The sequence below is a fragment of the Muscardinus avellanarius genome, assembly GCF_963383645.1.
Source record: "Muscardinus avellanarius genome assembly, chromosome: 6".
Lineage (NCBI taxonomy): Eukaryota > Metazoa > Chordata > Mammalia > Rodentia > Gliridae > Muscardinus > Muscardinus avellanarius.
In genome coordinates, this window is record NC_137791.1 from 24,923,740 (window position 1) to 24,940,785 (window position 17,046).

At 46.1% G+C, this 17,046-nt stretch overlaps 1 protein-coding gene across 3 annotated transcripts in view; it reads left to right on the top strand.

The window, feature by feature from the left end:
* TRIM2 (tripartite motif containing 2) overlaps positions 1 to 17,046 on the top strand; it is a gene marked incomplete at both ends in the record, with an annotated part of 123,359 nt that overhangs the window by 15,339 nt on the left and 90,974 nt on the right. The window contains one exon of one of the 3 annotated variants that reach the window (XM_080696983.1): positions 5,870 to 5,978. The exons of the other annotated variants lie outside the window; for them this stretch is intronic. Of the gene's footprint in view, positions 1 to 5,869; positions 5,979 to 17,046 lie in introns of those variants that run through there. 3 annotated transcript variants of the gene reach the window in all.

Genomic DNA, 17,046 nt, shown 5'->3' on the forward strand with positions numbered 1-17,046 from the left:
CCCTGGGTTAGATCCTCAAAGCCACGAAAAGATAATTTTCAAAAAGGGTGATTTCCTCTTCCCTTGAGTCCTCGGAACAGTTTTTAATGCTTCTTTCATGGAGAGGATTAGAGTTGATTGTGTTTGTTTTAACCCTCGCCCCCATTAGTCATCTAGCTCCTTATTATAGGACATTAATCTTGTTTCCCTTCGTGTCAGGGAGGCGTGCGCATAGCCTGGACACTCAGTAAACAGTGGTTGGATTTGTGACCGAATGAGCACGGGCTCTCCCCGTCTGTTTTGTTGAAGACAAAGGTGTCTTCAATTAGTCCCTAATCCAGAACTGTAGACTGCAGGGAGGTGGGATTAAAGGCAGCTATGGAGAAGCTGGCCCAAATCACTGAGCAATGACCGTCACTAAGCCTAATCCTCTAGAAAAATCTACCAGGAAAGGATCTCGTCTTAGACGCGTGATGCCCTAGATAATTCTCTCTAGCTCCTTCCTGGGTCCTGAGATCTTTAGCTGGGATGTGCTCCCTTCTATACCATGCCACAAACTCCTAAAAATTAATTTCCCCCAAAGTTCCATCCGTATGCTCATACATTGGACGCAAGATTTGCCCTGACACCCAATTTCAGGTCTCAACCTGCCAATGTGGCCACTGGAACAAGAAAAGAAAAAAAAGAAGTACAGCACAGTATTCAATTCCATCTAATATGGAATCATCGTACTCCAAGTTTTTATTTCTAATTTGGAAACAGGGTCTCACTAGGTTGATGAGAGTCTCACTACTTGCTGAGGGTGTCCTTCCACCTGCGATCCTCCTGTCTCAGCCTCCCAAGTACTGAGATCATAGGCATGGACCACCATGCCTGGCTAATGCTCCAATTTTTTTTTTTTTTTTTTAACAAAGCCTTGTCAAGGGCACTGAGGGTGAGCTAAGATTAGCCAGGGCATTGACCTCACGCGTAAGATCCTACAGGACGATGGCAGTGTGACAGAAAGAAGGGTCTGGGTGTGGAGGGCATTGCACATGACTGTCAGAGCGAGCCCTGGGTCAGAACTGGAGAGAAAGAATAAAAATAAACGGGAAGGCTTCTGGCAGCTCTGCCTATGTGATGGTGGCGGCCATTGATAGTGGCGGCCATGGATGCTCTGGGGCTGTGCCCAGGAAATATGCAACGTGGGCGAGGTTCAGATAGAATGGGAAAAGCTTTAGGAGAAAAAGAAAACGAAAGGTCTGCGGCAATACTGGATAGAAGAGATGATGTGAGACAGATTGCCATAGAACAAAATGTTAAAAGGGATGCTATTTACCAGACTCCGGCGCATCTGCCAGTGTTCTTAGCCATTGAATTCAGAAGTTACTCCAGTTAGTTTGAGAGCCAAAGGAATTTATTAAGGGATCTATGACATCATCAAGAAAGTAAAGGACAATGCACAGAATGAGAGAAAAATAATATAGAAAGATAGATGATAGATAGATCGATCGATCGATCGATCGATAGAGAGATTTGGTATTAGGGGTTGGAGCCACAGCATTCTACCTCTTAACTAAACCCCCCGGCCCTATTTAATTTTTTTTTTTTTTTATTTTGAAACAGGACCTTGCAAAATTCTGAGGCTGGCCTCAAACCTGTAGTCTTCCTGTCTCAGCCTCCCAAATACTGGGATTACAGGCTCATCTCCCTCTTGTACTTCCTAATCCTCTGTTTCCATCCAAAGTGACTCTCTTTGCCCTTTAAAGCTGGTGTTTCTCTTGGTGCCGCTGTAATGGTGGGCTCATCTGTGTGACGTAGGGGTAGAATGTCTCTCTCTCTGCTTCCTGGCCACCATGAAGTGAACAGGCCTCCGTCACCATACCCTCTCACCATGAGATCTGTGCGCGCACAGGCCCGAGGGACAGGGCCTGGTGCCTGTGGACTGAAATACTACAACTGAGCCCAAAGTGAACCTTTCCTTCTTACGATTATGTCAGGCATTTTGTCCCAGTGACAAAAAGCTGACTCACACATCAGGGCAGATGGAGTGAGTGCAGATGAGGTCATTCCATAGTGGGGCGGGCCCCTAATCCACCGTGACTGGTGTGGGGAAATCGGGACGGAGACGCGTGCTCAGGGAGGATGTCACGTGAAGGCCGGAGTTTGGCCGCCACCGCCAAGGAACTCCAGGACCTGGAACAGAGCCTTCCCTGGAGCCTGCGGGGAGCGTGGCCTGGCGGCACCCTCATCTCACACTTCAGCCTCCGGAGCTGACACAATAGGTTTCCATTATTTAAGCCACTCAGTCTGTGCTGCTTGGTTATGGCAGCCAGAGCCCTAATACGGTGGATTTTATTCTGTATTTACCGTCTACCTATAATCAGACAACTGCCTGGTTTTTGTATTGTTCAGCCAGAAAGCCCAAACTGAGGTAGGATAAGAGAAATAAAATATAGGTAGAAAGGAGACATAAATATACAAAGTGATGGGTAGAACTGGCATCGTCGGGGCGAGTCCTCAGCTCAGGAACTCAGGATCTGCAGGGTCCTTGGCGAACATGACGGTAAACAGTTTCAGTACGTGCCAGACGGAGACATGGATAGAGGTTTATTTGGGGAAAGGAGAAGAAATACACATTCAGGAGAGAACACAGGCTACCTCAAGATGAGGAAGGCCTTTTAGGGAGTTCAGGGCTCTCTTCTTATAGGGGCTTTCGTGAGGAGTGGGCTAGTGGAGGTGTGTGAGGATGGTCTCAGTCCAGGGATCCTCGAGGCAGTTTCTGGTGGTCCGGTGGTCTGGCCAGCTTCAGGGACGATCTCAGTGTGACCGTCCCGAGGCGCGTCCTGGTGGTCTGGTCAACCTTGGGGTGCTCAGGCTGCCTGGAGTCTTTATTAGCTAATTAACAGACAACCTGGAGTGTCCTAGGTTAGAAGTTTCTCAAAATATTGTACCTGTCTTGTTATCAATGTACAGGGCAATTATAGTTTCTTTTAATTAACTTCAGGATCTACAGATTTCCCAGGAATTTGGGAGAATCAAGCCTGGGGAAGAGAACTGGTTTGTGGAGTAGAGACTGAAGCACTTCAACTCTAGGTTCTTATAGTAAAGTTATATTTTATTTTTCCTTTCTATTTGTCTCCTTTTTTGTTTTTTGTCTTTTTGTTGTTTTTTTTTTTGTGTGTGTGTGGGTCTGGGGCTGGAACCCAGGGGCATTCGACCTCTGAGCTACACCCCCAGCCCTATTTTTTATTCTTTATTTTGAAACCGGGTCTCACTGAGTTGCAGAGGGCCTCACTAAGTAGCTGAGGCTGTCCTTGAACCGCGATCCTCTAGGTCTCAGCCTCCCGAATGCTGGGGTTATAAGCGTGCGCCACCACACCCGGCTCTCCTTTCTACCTACTTAGTTCTTCTATCGTACATCAAAAGGACAAGAAATATAATCTTAGTTCAGGAGTTCTGCACACTTATCCAGGCCTCTGGCTCTCCCAAACAATTTCCCTCTCTGGCCTGTCACTCCCAAATCTACCTACACTGTTAATCGCCCCACCAATAACTCGTTTGAGCAAAGGGAGATAAAATATTTTAGGAAATTATCATTGAAGGGACTTTCCATCATCATCTCTTGATTCCATAATGGAGACCACATCAGTTTAAGAATTCTGAGAAGCAGATGACCACAGACTTTCTTGAGATCAGCAGGCTGATGTCACCTTCACATACCTTCCCATTCCCACGCTCCACCAAGTTCCCTTTAAAAGAGGTGCTGGGAGCCGGGCGTAGGGGAGCACGCTTGTAATCCCAGCATTCAGGAGGCTGAGACCGGAGGATCGCAGTTCTCGGCCAGCCTCAGCCACTTAGTGAGGCCCTCTGCAACTCGGTGAGACCCTGTTTCAGAATAAAGAATAAAAAAAAAAAAAGTAGAACAGGGTGTAGATCAGAGGTCAAGTGCCCCTGGGTTCCATCCCCAGACCCACAATAAATAAGTAAATAAATAAATAAATAATTTATTTAATAAATAAATAAAAAAAGAGGTGCTAGGAGCTGGGCATAGTGGCACACGCTTGTGATCCCAGCATTTGGGAGGCTGAGACCCGAGGATCGCGGTTCTCGGCCAGCCTCAGCTACTTAGTGAGGCCCTCTGCAACTCAGTGAGACCCTGTTTCAGAATAAAGAATAAAAAGCCGGGCGTGGTGGCGCACGCTTGTAATCCCCGCGCTTGGGAGGCAGAGACAGGAGGATCGCGCAGGTTCGAAGCCAGCCGCGCGCGCTGGCTTAGGAGACCCTGTTTCCAAATAAAAATGTAAAAATAGGTCTGGGAGTGTAGCCCGGAGGTAGAAGGGCTTCCAGGAACCCCAGTACCACCAAAAAAAAAAAAAAAAAGAATAAAGAATAAAAAAAAAAAATAGGACAGGGTGTAGATCAGAGGTCAAGTGCCCTTGGGTTCCATCCCCAGACCCACAATAAATAAATAAACAAATAAATAAATAAATATACAAGAGGAGCTGGGAGCCCCAGCATGTCTCTCACTGTCAAGAAGGCCTGTGTACTCTCTTCATTGTACATTATTTTCCTAAATCAGGCTCTGTTTCTGTTCTGACACATGCTGACATTGTTTTCCAGCGCATATGTCAAGGACCCTGCTGGTCCTGGGTCTGTGTCCACCCCCACAACTCCCTGGACCCCTGCTGGGCATCTTAACCCACGAGAAAACTACCTTACAGGCCCATGTGGCTTTCTTGCCTGCCAGCCATCGCGCTGGCAAGTCCCCTAGGACCCCACACACAGTTTGTCTAAACCCCTCTCATCGTCTCTCCGGCACCCTGGCTTCTCTTCTTTCATTTTTCTGTCTTGGCAAGTAATACCTTCTACCTATCCTACTGCCCAAGGCAGCAACTGGGCCATGCCCGTACCGCCACTCCCCTCCCTGTAGCAGAGCCCTACATGTCCCCCCTGGCTGGCTCTTGTGATATGCCTTCTGAAATAATCTCTCTGAAACATGTATCTAATCAAGTCACTTGCCCACTCGAAATCCCCCAGAGGGTCTCTCAAGCTCTCAGAGAAGGGTCCAATCCCCTGGCCTCGCTTACAAGCTCCTGCCCATTTAACTCTTTCTTTGCCTCTCTCAGTCACTGGGTCCTGCAGCCACTCTCAGGACCAGCTCATCATAAGTCAAATGCTGCCTCCTCTGGGAGGCCTTCCTTGGTTTCCAAGCTGGGTTTGCTTCTGTGTCCCTACTGCCCTCTAGACGCGTGTTTCTATCGGAGTAATTTTAAAAGGTTTGCAAACTAGGTGTCCTTCGTGTACCTTGGTTAGACTCGGGGAGCCCCGATTTCAAGCTTCTTTAGCTTTGAGAGGCACGCATAAGTCAGGAAGGAAAGAAAGAGGGATGGGAGAGAGACAGACTGTGCCCCAACCTATTTTACAGAATAAAAAATCAGCCGCAGGGAGACGGTAATCTCAGCATTTTCCGTGCTGGTGGTAGCACCGTTGACTCATTTACTGCAGTTAGGCTGCGATTTTTTTTTTTTTTTTTCTCCCTCCCTCACTTCGAGTCGTGTTTGCTTTTAATGATGAGCTGTCCCGTAATGGAGGCCGGCCCTCCTCGGCCGGCCAACTGAAGCCGCTTTCCCGGAGGGACTAAGCTTCCATTCGCGGGCACAGGACCCGGGAGGCCGAGTTCTCGGCGTTGACCCGTCCTCCTGCCCCGGGGCTGCGATCGCGCGTCCAGGAGGCTGGGGAGCCCGAGCCCGCGGCCGGCCAGGTCCTCCTGCACCCGGCACGGCTGGCGCAGTGGTCTTCGCCCCTTTGTGCGGGGATTAGGGGCGCTGTGGGGTCTGCTGCGAGGCCCCCGCCCCGAATAATCCGGATTTGTCTCCGCCTCGGGGTTTATGGAAAACAGCTGTCTCGCTGCCCCGGGATGGGGCGCGGATGGCGATGACCAGCCGGGGAGCCATCGGGGGCCGAGGACGCCCGCGAAGGCCCTTCGGAGCCCAGCCGGGCTGCAGACCTCCCTCCTCGGGGCTGTGCACACCACCTGAGCCGGCCGCTCCCCAAAGGTCAGGCGGGAAGGCGGGCGGGGCGGGCGGGCTGGGCAGTCTCCAGCCCACCTGGAGCGCTCGCGGGTGCGGGGAGATGCGGGATCGGTTTCCAGATCCTCGGCGGTGACCGGGGCCGGCGACCTGGCCCGGCCCCCGCAGGGGTGAAGCTGGGGGCTGAGGCCGCGGAGTCACCGGCGCTGGTGGGAGGGGATCGCAGCGATCTTGAAGCAGGAGCTGTGATGACTTTGAAAAGATTGGCTTCCTTCCCTTAAAAAAAAAAAAAAAAAAAAAAAAAAAAAAAAAAAAAAAAAAAAAAAAAAAAAAAAAATTGTCCGTTTTCCTAAAAGGGGCTACGCAACTAGATTCCCATCCCATTTATTAGTCTCCCGGCCAAACTCAGACCACATTTGTGGTTTATTAGAGGGGGAAGTTGTTGACTTTGAGGGTTTGCAGCGCCCTTTCTAATTGACGTGTTTGTTCAGGAAATACTTGCCACATGGAGAAGAAAACTGCAGGCTGCTGAAAAACAGATAAAAGGCGGGGGGAGGGGAGGGGCCGGCTCGGGAATGCAGGATATGAGCCCCGGATTCCTTCCCTTCTGTAATCCACTCCACAGAGCAAAGGATTCCTTTTGCTTCACCCCTTTACCCCCCCCCCCCAGAAGTCAATAGCTTTAATTTATGAAATAGACAGCTTTAGAGTGGAGGATTTTTAAAATTTGTTTATTTATTTGTTTACATTTTTTTGGCGGCGCGGGGATGGAACCCAGGGCCTCGTGCATGCTAGGCGAGGTCTGTACCACCCGCCTAAAAACGCTTTTCAAATAGCTTCAGAGCTCGAGGAGTTCCAGATGTCTAAAATTAGCTTAGCCTCTAGGGTATGCACGAGAGGTTGTTGTTCTTGTGGCATGATCTGCTTTTCTTTTCCACGAAATAGATTTTTAGCCTATTTTCTTCTAAACATGGAGAATACATTTTGCATCTATATTTTTAGGGTATAGTTACGGGCTTGTAGCAGGACACCTTGTACTTCCGGATGCCTTTCTGGGGGAGGGAGGAGGGGTTGTGCTAGGTGCTACCTCCCGGCTCCATCTGACCTCTGTCTCAGATTTCCACTTGCTTTCATCCTGGGCACCTGCCCTTCAACTCCAAGGAACAGAAGAGCAGGAATCATTCAGAATGTTTTGACTACCACGGGTTTAACCTGAGACATAAAGCATTTGGCGGGATTTTTTTTATGATGTACATTACGATTTTTATGATGTACATTACATTTCTTCTTCAAATGTAGTTTTATATAGTGCTCAAAGATCAGTTACAGAAAACCGCACCTCCCTTCACTTTCAGGGTGGTACGGATTTGGCTGAGATGGGCAGAGCCGTCTACACTAATGGCCATGGCGGATTGGAGAGTCTAGGAATCACTTGGAGAGTCTAGGAATTCACATCTAGTGCTCTGATGTTTTTTCTTGGTCTAGCCTTATGTTGCATTCTTTCTTTTGAATTTCTGTCTGCTGACTACTTTACCTTGTGGGTCAGGAGTGATCCATGTATTTGGCGTGTGTGTGTGTGTGTGTGTGTGTGTGTGTGTGTGTGGTACTGGGGGTGGAACCCTGGGGCTTTCACCTCCAGGCTATACTCCCAGACCTATTTTATATTTTATTTGGAAACAGGGTCTCACTAAATTGCTGAGAGCCTCACTAAGTAGCTGAGGCTGACTTCAAACCTGTGCGATCCTCCTGTCTCAGCCTCCCAAGCGCGGGGATTACAAGCGTGCGCCACCACGCCCGGCTATTTGGCCTTTTCTAAGCAGCAATAACTCACCAAGTCTCCAAGAGGTTCATGGTGAGAGTTTGCCCCATTCAGTGAAGATAACTGAGCTGGGTGATATAGTAATACCCAAGAAAGTTTTGAAAATGATACCCTGAAATCCAAAAATACTGGGGTGATAACGTTATCAGAATTTCCTTCTTTTCTAATCACCCCACTAAAAATGACACTGCCTGGTATACAACAAATCCATTTCAGAGTCTATATAGCCAATTAGCAATGTTCCGGCACTAGGAGTCTATGCTGGCAGGTGCTGGGGAAATGCTTTTGAGGCTGAAGATAGGAACAGTCATAGTTTTCTTCTTGTATTTCCTGAGAAAAAAATCATTCCAGGATGTCTGCATGAGAGCTCTCCCTGAGAATATTATATTAAAATCCTTGTGGCAAAATCTGAAGCCCTATCAAACTCCATCACCAATATTATAGTTGTTCCCCGGCATCTGTGATTTCCACATCCTGGGATGTAACCATGTAGGGACCAAAAATCTTACATTGTTGCTGACATGCATTTAGTTAGGCTTGTTGTGAGCTTGCTTGTCTGCCCTGAACATGTACCCTTTTTTCCCTTCTCATTATCCTCTAAACAATATGGTATAACAACTACTCACATACTTTTTACAGTGTGCTAAGCAATCTAGGGGTGATTTGAGTTATACAGGACGACATTCGTAGGTTATATGCCAACTATGCTGTTTTATATAGGCGACTTGAATATCCACAGATTTTGGGTGTCCAAAGGGTTGGGGATGCCCTGGAGCCAGTCTGTCTTAGATACCAAGGAACACAGTACTTCTTATATATGAAGACTTTAAGACTCACCTACTAGTTCGTGGGTCTGAAATCTCCACAAGTCATTTGTGAATGTAATATATTATTTCTCTGGGTGGAAATGGTATGTCTTTTGTTTCCATCTGTTTTTCCATCCACCTCACATGAGCAACACAGAGGAGGAAAAGTTTATTTGGCTCATGGTTTCAGAGGTTCAGTCCACTGTAAGTTGACTCCAAGGCTGACTTCTTGGTGGTACACCAGGACAGGAGAAAGCTGAGCTCAGCTCAGTGGCAGAAGGAAGCAGAGAGATAGGAAAGGACCAGGGACTTATATAGCCTCGAAGGCCACGCCCCCAGCGACCAAACTCCTCTAGCCACACCCCACCTTCCTAAATTGCCATCAGTAAATCCATTCTTTTTTTGTACTGGGGATTGAATCTAGGCGCTTTCTACCTCTGAGATACACCCTCAGCCTTATTTTTGGTTTTGAAACAGGTTCTCCCTAGGTTGCTGATAGTCTTACTACATTGCTAAGGCTGGTCTTGAACCTGAGATCCTCTTGTCTCAGCCTTCCAAGAACTAGGATTATATGCATGCACCACCGTGCCCGGCCAGTAAATCCATTCAAGTTATTAATCCTTCAGTAGATTTATCCACTGAAGAAATTAGAATCCTGATTCATTTATTTCACTCTGAATATTGTTGGGGACATTATTTCAACACATGATCCCTTTGGGGAACATTTCAAACCCAAACCCTAACATCTCTTATTATAGGTAATATTTGTTTTTTGTTTGTTTGTTTGTTTGTTTTGTATGTGGTACTGGGGGTGGAACCCAGGGCTTTTCTACCTCCGGGCTATACTCCCACACCTATTTTATACTTTATTTGGAAACAGGGTCTCACTGAGTTGCGGAGGGCCTCACTAAGTAGCCGAGGCTGGCTTCGAACCTGTGTGATCCTCCTGTCTCAGCCTCCCAAGCGCGGGGATTACAAGTGTGCGTCACCACACCCGGCTATAGGTAATATTTGAAGCTTGAAGATTTGACAAGGGCAGCCAGCCAGGTGTGGTAGGAAGAGTGAGCTATTCCTCACTACCCCTTCAGCTTTTATGTAATTTTTGAGGATTTTGTGAAAATTCAACCTCAGAAACTGAGCTTTTGTTGGCAAATATTTTACTCATCACGGCTCCTTCTTACATGAAGCTATTAATTTTTGCATGTCCTGCCTTTTCTTCTCAACTTATCCTTGAACAGAAATACCCACTCCCTAGAATTTCCAATAGTTCTCTTTTTATAACACATTGTATACCAACATGAGCATTAACACATTGTATACCTACATGAACATTGTTTATGCAGAATAAGAAGAGCGGATCCTGGAAGATTAGACCTGTGTCCTTGGTGTTAAGGGCATAGTTTAGTGATGGAGTGCCACCTAGCATGTGTGCAAAGGCTCTGGGTACCATCCTCAGCAGTGTGAGTGTGCGCGCGCACACACACACACACACAAACACACACACACACACGGTTCTTGAGACAAACAAAACACTGTGCCATTTGCACTATTATCAACTTAGGACAGTTTAGAAATCAGTCAACCTAAGAAATGATGATTTCTGGAGCCCGAGCAATTTGTAGAACTGTGCTGGCTATTGCTAGAATTCTGGAAGGAGATTAGTCTTTCACTCACCATCTCCTTAGTGCGAGTGTTTTTCAAGTTCCCAAATGTCTATCTTTTCCCCAGTACTTGAGAGTCTGAGACAGGAGACTCTCAAGGCCAACTCCAGCAATTTAGGGAGACTCTGTTTCTAAATAAAATATAAAATAGGTTGGGTGTAGCTTGGAGGTAGGATGTCCCTGGGTTCAATCCCAAGTGCCAAAAGAGAAAGGAGAGAAAAGAAGGAAGGGAGTGAGGGAATGAGGGAAAATCGGGTGTGGTGGCGCTTGCTTGTAATCCCAGCTTTTAGGATGCTGAGACAGGAGGATCAAGGTTTGTGGATAGCCACAACTACTACTCAGTGAGGCCGTTTGCAACTCAGTGAGACCCTGTTTCAAAATATAAAATAAAAAAATAGGGCTGGAGGTGTAGCTCAGAGGGAGAATGCTTCTGCATGCCATCCCCAGTACAGAGAGAGAGAGAGAGAGACAGAGAGACGGAGAGAGAGAGAGAGAGAGAGAGAGAGAGAGAGAGAGAGAGAGAGAGAGAGAGGGAGGAAAGCTTGCCTTTTCAGGAATGTCTTTAATTTCAATGTAGTTGTTGATTTAACCTAAAATAACCAGGGAGGCCTACCATTTTGCTAACCTGGTCACCTTTCACTGAAATCAGGAGCAGCTTTTGTTTTCCTCTTTTTTTTTTGCAGGTCTGGGGATGGAACCCAGGGGCAATAGACCTCCGAGCTATACCCCCTGCCCTATTTTTTATTCTTTATTTTAAAACAGGGTCTCACTAAGTTGCAGAGGGCCTCACTAAGTAGCTGAGGCTGGCCACAAACCACAATCCTCTGGTCTCCACCTCCCAAATGCTGGGATTGCAAGCGTGCACCACGCCCAGCCCAGGAGCAGCAGTTTAGGTCTCTCATTGCTGACCTCCAGGGTGATGACTTTTAGAACCAAATGAAATGTATTAAGACTTAAGACTTTTTTTTTTTTTTTTGCGGTACTGGGGATGGAACCCAGGGGCAGTCGACCTCCAAGCTATATCTCCTGCCCTATTTTTTATTCTTTATTTTGAAACAGGGTCTCACTGAGTTGTAGAGGGCCTCACTAAGTAGCTGAGGCTGTCCACTAACCTGGATCCTCCTGTCTCAGCCTCCCAGATGCTGGGATTACAACCATGATCCACCACGCCCGGCTGTATTAAGACTTCTGAAAAGAGAAATCTGATACAAGACCAAAACTGTGAAAAATTAGAACAAATTTTTGTTGTTGTTTGTTTGTTTTGTGATGCTGGGGATGGAACCCATGGCCCCCTGCATGCTAAGCACCTGGTCTACCCCTAAACACTAGAACACATTTTATTTTAGCTGTTCTGACCTAAACAGGATAGAAGTAAGGAAAGGTAATTTTCAAACCCATACCCCAGTCTGTCAGTCAAAAAGGATCTGTGGAGCAAACATTACATTTTGAGCCCCCCGCTCTGTGATCTGTAAAGTCCTATAGTGTAGGAGGCAGAGCATCAGCCTTGAAATGCCCAGGCCTTGCTGGGACCTTCACACCTATTCATTTCCTCAAGAGTTTTTTCTCAACTGAGAACTCAAGTCTAGGCTGTGGTTGCAGTCTCTTTGTTGGTTCAGATGTGCTCCCCGGGAGGATCGAAATGGCCCTTTGACATGAGATTGGTTTCCTTTGGGAGTAACTGGTATCTTCTTGGCTCTATCAGCATGCCCTGAATGAAGTGGTATTTGCTACCTACACCCAAGTCTCCAGTTGGTGTGCGGCTCTGTTCCCATGAAGTCCCTTCCCCAGGTCCAGCCAGTTCAGCAGGGCAGCTCCAAAATGACCCATAATGGGAGCATTGCTGGAGGGAAAATGATAGCAGTCCTTGAGCTTTGCATTAATTAAGAGGCTGAGATCAGGTCCCTTTAATCATGAACATAGCCTCTCTCAGACTAAACAAAGACAGAACTGTCTCTTTGGCTGACTACATGCAATTTATTTAAATTAGTGTTGCACATTCCACAATGGCGTTGAAGCCATAATATAAAACCATGAGATAGAAAACGTTTTCTGGGCCTCTGCTTAAGGATAAAAAGGGCATTAGCCACCTTGAACGGGATTTGCATCTCGTTAGCTTGCCTGTATGTCCTTGTCTAGGGGACACAAAGGAGGGTACGCAGTTATCTTTTTAGCTGGGTAGTCTGCCTTAGTTATAATTCTTCTGGGAATTAGTGGACTCGGAGCATGGGGGGTTGGGCAGGAACTCGCAGGATAGATAATCAAAGGAAGAGAAGCGTGGGGTCAGGTTTGATCCTTTTTTTTTTTCTCCTTATAATTCAGGATTGGCTGTACAGTTTGTCTTAGCAGCGGCACCGTCTATCTCAGTGGGTAGGGAATCTCTTTGACTTTGGTGTGTGAATTATCTCCTTCCTGACTTAGGGCAGCTGCCTCTTCTCTATTGTCACCAGCCCAGGGCTTCCTCCAGGTAATGACCTTAGTCAAAGAAAGCATCTGTAAAGGTGACCCTCATGTGCAGTATAAGCACATATTCTGGATATTCCCTGACATAGCAGGGCCAAGGAGGTCACCGCAGAAAGTAGATAAAAAAAGGTATTTGAAGCCAGGCATGGTGGCGCATGCTTGTAATCCCAGCCTTTGGGAGGCTGAGACAGGAAGATCGCAAGGTTCGCGGCCACCCTCGGCTTTTAGTGAGGCCCTCTGCAACTTAGTGAAAACCCTGTTTCAAAATAAAGAATAGGAAATAGGGCTGAGGGTGTAGCTCGGAGGTAGAATGCTCCTGGGTTCCATTCCTAATGCTGCAAAAAGGGGGTGGGGGAAGGTACTTGAATGGGCTGAAGGCTGCAAGATTAGCTACTTCTTAACCATAAACCCCCACCCATGCCAACCTTGGCCACTCCCTCTGGCTCCTCCCCTTCCTCTCCTTGCAAGTTTGAATCCTCATCTTCACTTTTCTCATCATACCCTCACCATACACTTAGTACTTCCTGAATGCATCCAAACAGAAATAAATCACAGCCACTTTACCCTCCGTATGGCCGGCGTGGCTGAGATGAAGAGCCCTTAGCACCTTCGAGATACAGCTTTGAGTTGAAAGACAAAGTTAACACCAGGCAGAAAAACGAAGTGTGGCGGGCTAGAAGATTATGCTCAGTCTCCAAGATTTCACAGACAGTATTCTGGATTTTAATATTGTGATTGCTACCGAAAACAAAGGGCAAAGATGGAGTGTCCAGGCCAGGCCTGGTGGAACACTCCTTTAATCCTAGAACTTGGGAGGTTGAGACAGGAGGATAGCAGGTTGAGGGCCAGCCTCAGAAACTTAGTGAGACCCTGTCTCAAAATAAAAATTAAAAAGGCTTGGGGAAGGGGAATGTAGCTCAGAGGTAGAATGCCCCTGGAACATCCCAATATGAAAAGAAAAAAAAAAAAAACCCAGAATCAAAAAACCCAAATGTCTTTCTCTTTTAACTCTTTGCCAGTAACGAAGCCAGAGATCAAAAACAAATTTAACAAGCTGTTATGAAATGTGGTCTCCAAGTCTCCAGTCTGGGCATGGTGGCACATGCCTGTAATCCCAGTGCTTGGAAAGCTGAGATGGGAGGATCGTAGGTTCCAGGTCAGCCTCAGCAAACAGTGAGACTCTCAGCTATAAGACCCTGTTTCAAAATAAAAATGAAGTCAGACTGGGGGTGTAGCTTGGAGGTAGAATGCCCCTGGGTTCAATACCCAGTACCAAAAATAAACAAATAAATAAATATATGGTCTCAAATTCCTGCTCCTATTTAGCAGAGTTCTTTTTACAGAGCTGTTCATTTCCCTTTCATAAGAACGGTGCTCTGTCCATCTGTTTGGCACACACTCTGCGCTCTGTATAATAAATGAGCTTAAATGATAAATGCTCCCTGTGCCCAGCCCACGAAATCGGCAGTTGGTAGAATGAAGTGACAGGGTGCCCCTTGCTTAGAGGGAGGAGCAGAACTTCCTGCCGTCTCTTTTTGCTGTTTTCCTTTATTCTCTGCCATCAAGGAGCTATCAGCATTCCCGCATCCTTCATCCTTTGCCGCTCCCCCGCAAGACTCCATCCAGAAACCTAAAGTACAAAGTAGCTGCTGCTCAAAGGCTAAAACCCACTCGGAGCTGCCAAACCACCCACCGAAACAACATGAGAAGATCCAGCGGGCCTGGGGTGCAGCGTGGAGGTAGAGCGCGGCCAGCGTGCACAGACTCTAGGCTCAATCCCAACACAATAAAATAAAGAAGATAAAATATGTAGGAGCCTGGAAAGGGAGGAGGTGAAAGTCAGGAGCCTGTGCAAAGTACTGTTTTTTCCTGTGACATTTATTCTCCTGTCTCTGCATCAGCACAAGACAGTAAATCTTATTTATTTACTTATTTCCATATTTCCATATTTATCTATTTATTTATTTTGTGATACTGGGATTGATCCCAGGAGCATTCTACCTCCAAGTTACACCCTTAGCCCAGTTTTATTTTTTATTTGGAAACAGGATCTCACGAAGTTGCTGAGGCTGGCCACAATCCTGTGATCCTCCTGTCTCAGACTCTGAAGTATTAGGATAATTCACATTACTTTCTAAAAAAGCTTTACACACCAATTCTTTGTGAAGAGTTTCCTTTGAATAGTTAAAGCAGTTTTTGTTACGGGTAGAAGATTTTCAGAGTTAGGAAATTCTGAATCCCATCTGCATGGGAGCTGGTTTGCATTTGTAATGCGGTGCAAAATATTCTTGGCACGCTGGGGGCTGACTCCACATGGGATGCTTCATGCTAAAACTCAGTCTAGATAGTACTAAGTAGATTTCTTTTCCTAGATATTTTTTTTCCTAAGCCATTTCCTCTCCTTGAAGTCCCTTGGATAAATACATTTACCAAAGTGCTGCCAGGTCTATCTCTGTGAGTAGTTTAGTCTTCAATCTTTCTTATGAACCATCCTACTGATTTCCACTGATGCTGTCAGCAGGGAGTTCACAAGCAGACCAGAGGGAAGGGGAGGAGACACACAGATCTGCCTGTATCCCTAGAGAACCAGGGCCCAGCGTTGTGAATTTACACATATGGCTGCTATAGTACTATAGCCTTATAACGTATATTGTGTGATGTCCACAACTTACGAATGATCATCTTTGTTGTTGTTGTTTTGTTTTTGGCACAGGGGATTGAACCCAGGGGTATTCCACCTCTGAGCTATCCCCCAGCCCTTTTTACTTTTTAAGACAGACCCTTGCTAGCTAGCGTGGTGGTGCACACTTATAGTCCCAGTACTTGGGAGGCTCAGGCAGGAGGATCACAGGTTCACAGCCAGACTCAGCAACTTAGTGAGACCCTGTTTCCAAATAAAAAATAATTTAGTTACTCAGCCATTACAAAAAAACTCAATTACATCATTTTCAGGTAAATGGATGGAACTGGAGGACATTGTGCTAAGTGAGATTAGTCAGTCACAAAAAATAAGAAATCAGATGCTTTCCCTAATATGTGAGAGCTGGGGAGAAATGGGTCATAGGAGGAACTCTAGATGAAAAAGGAAATCCTATAGAGGAGCAAACAAGACAACCTAAAGGAGGAGAAAGGAGAGGGGAAAAGGAAAATCCTCTAAAACACACAATGTACTTAAACATATTGAAGTCAACCACTAAGCCAAGCAAGGGAAGGAGGGATGGGGAGGGAATGGGGTGGGAATTGGGTTGGGGTTAAATCAGTGATGTGTACATGTATGTACACACAAGTTTTTTTTTTACCCCAATATGATGTATGAAGATAATGCACCAATAAAAAAAATTTTTTTAAATAATTTAGGGTTGGAGTGTAACTCAGAGGTAGAATGTGTCCTGGGTTCAATCCTCAGTACAAAACAACAACAACAAAAACACAAACCAGAGTCATGCTGAGAAAGTTGCTGAGGGTTTTGTTAGGTTACTGAGGTTGATCTCGAACCTGCAATCCTCTTGTTCAGCCTCCCAAGTACTGGGACTACAGGTGTGTGCCAGCGCACGAGGTTATGAATGATCACTTCTTATTTCACTCAAAATCACTGACCAGCATCTAGTTTGTGAAGCAAATACCAAAGGCGATATAAAAGTTTATTTAATCACTTTGAAATAGAAACATTTAGCTTAAAATTAAAGTCATATGTCTGCTTTCATAGGGAAAGCTGATGGTTTCCACGTATGAATAATTGCCACGCACACCAGCTCCGTATACTACCATCGCTGGTCTTCATTTGAAGTTGGCAGTGAGGCAGTAGGCTCTTCCTTGCTCTAAAAATGCTCATGGGATGAGCTCTATCAAGATTCTAAATTGGACCTGCCTTTTGTTTGACCAGTATATTCAGCAATTCATGGTTTGTTGCCAGTCTTAAAATCAGTAGAATTCAACTCAGAACAGACATGAAAATCTTGGCTTAGGCATAATATATTACCTTGTAGATTTATTGCACCAGCATGAGTTATGTTTGGGAACATCAATTTTTTCTTCTCTGAGCCCGGGATCCTGCAGATGGGAGATGAAGCGACAGCATGTTATCTACCTTTAATTTATGAAGGTAACCCTGTTGACCCACCAGAACGCACCATTCTTCCCACCCCTACTACCACTCTTTATTAGGCATGAAATTTATTGGTCCCTGTGGCACGAATGAGCAGGAACCAGCTCACTGGATTCAGGCCCATAATTCCTTCAACATGGCAGCTAACTAGCTGAACTCCCTGGGCACTGAGATCATAATCATGATTTAATCCCACAGTAGAGAA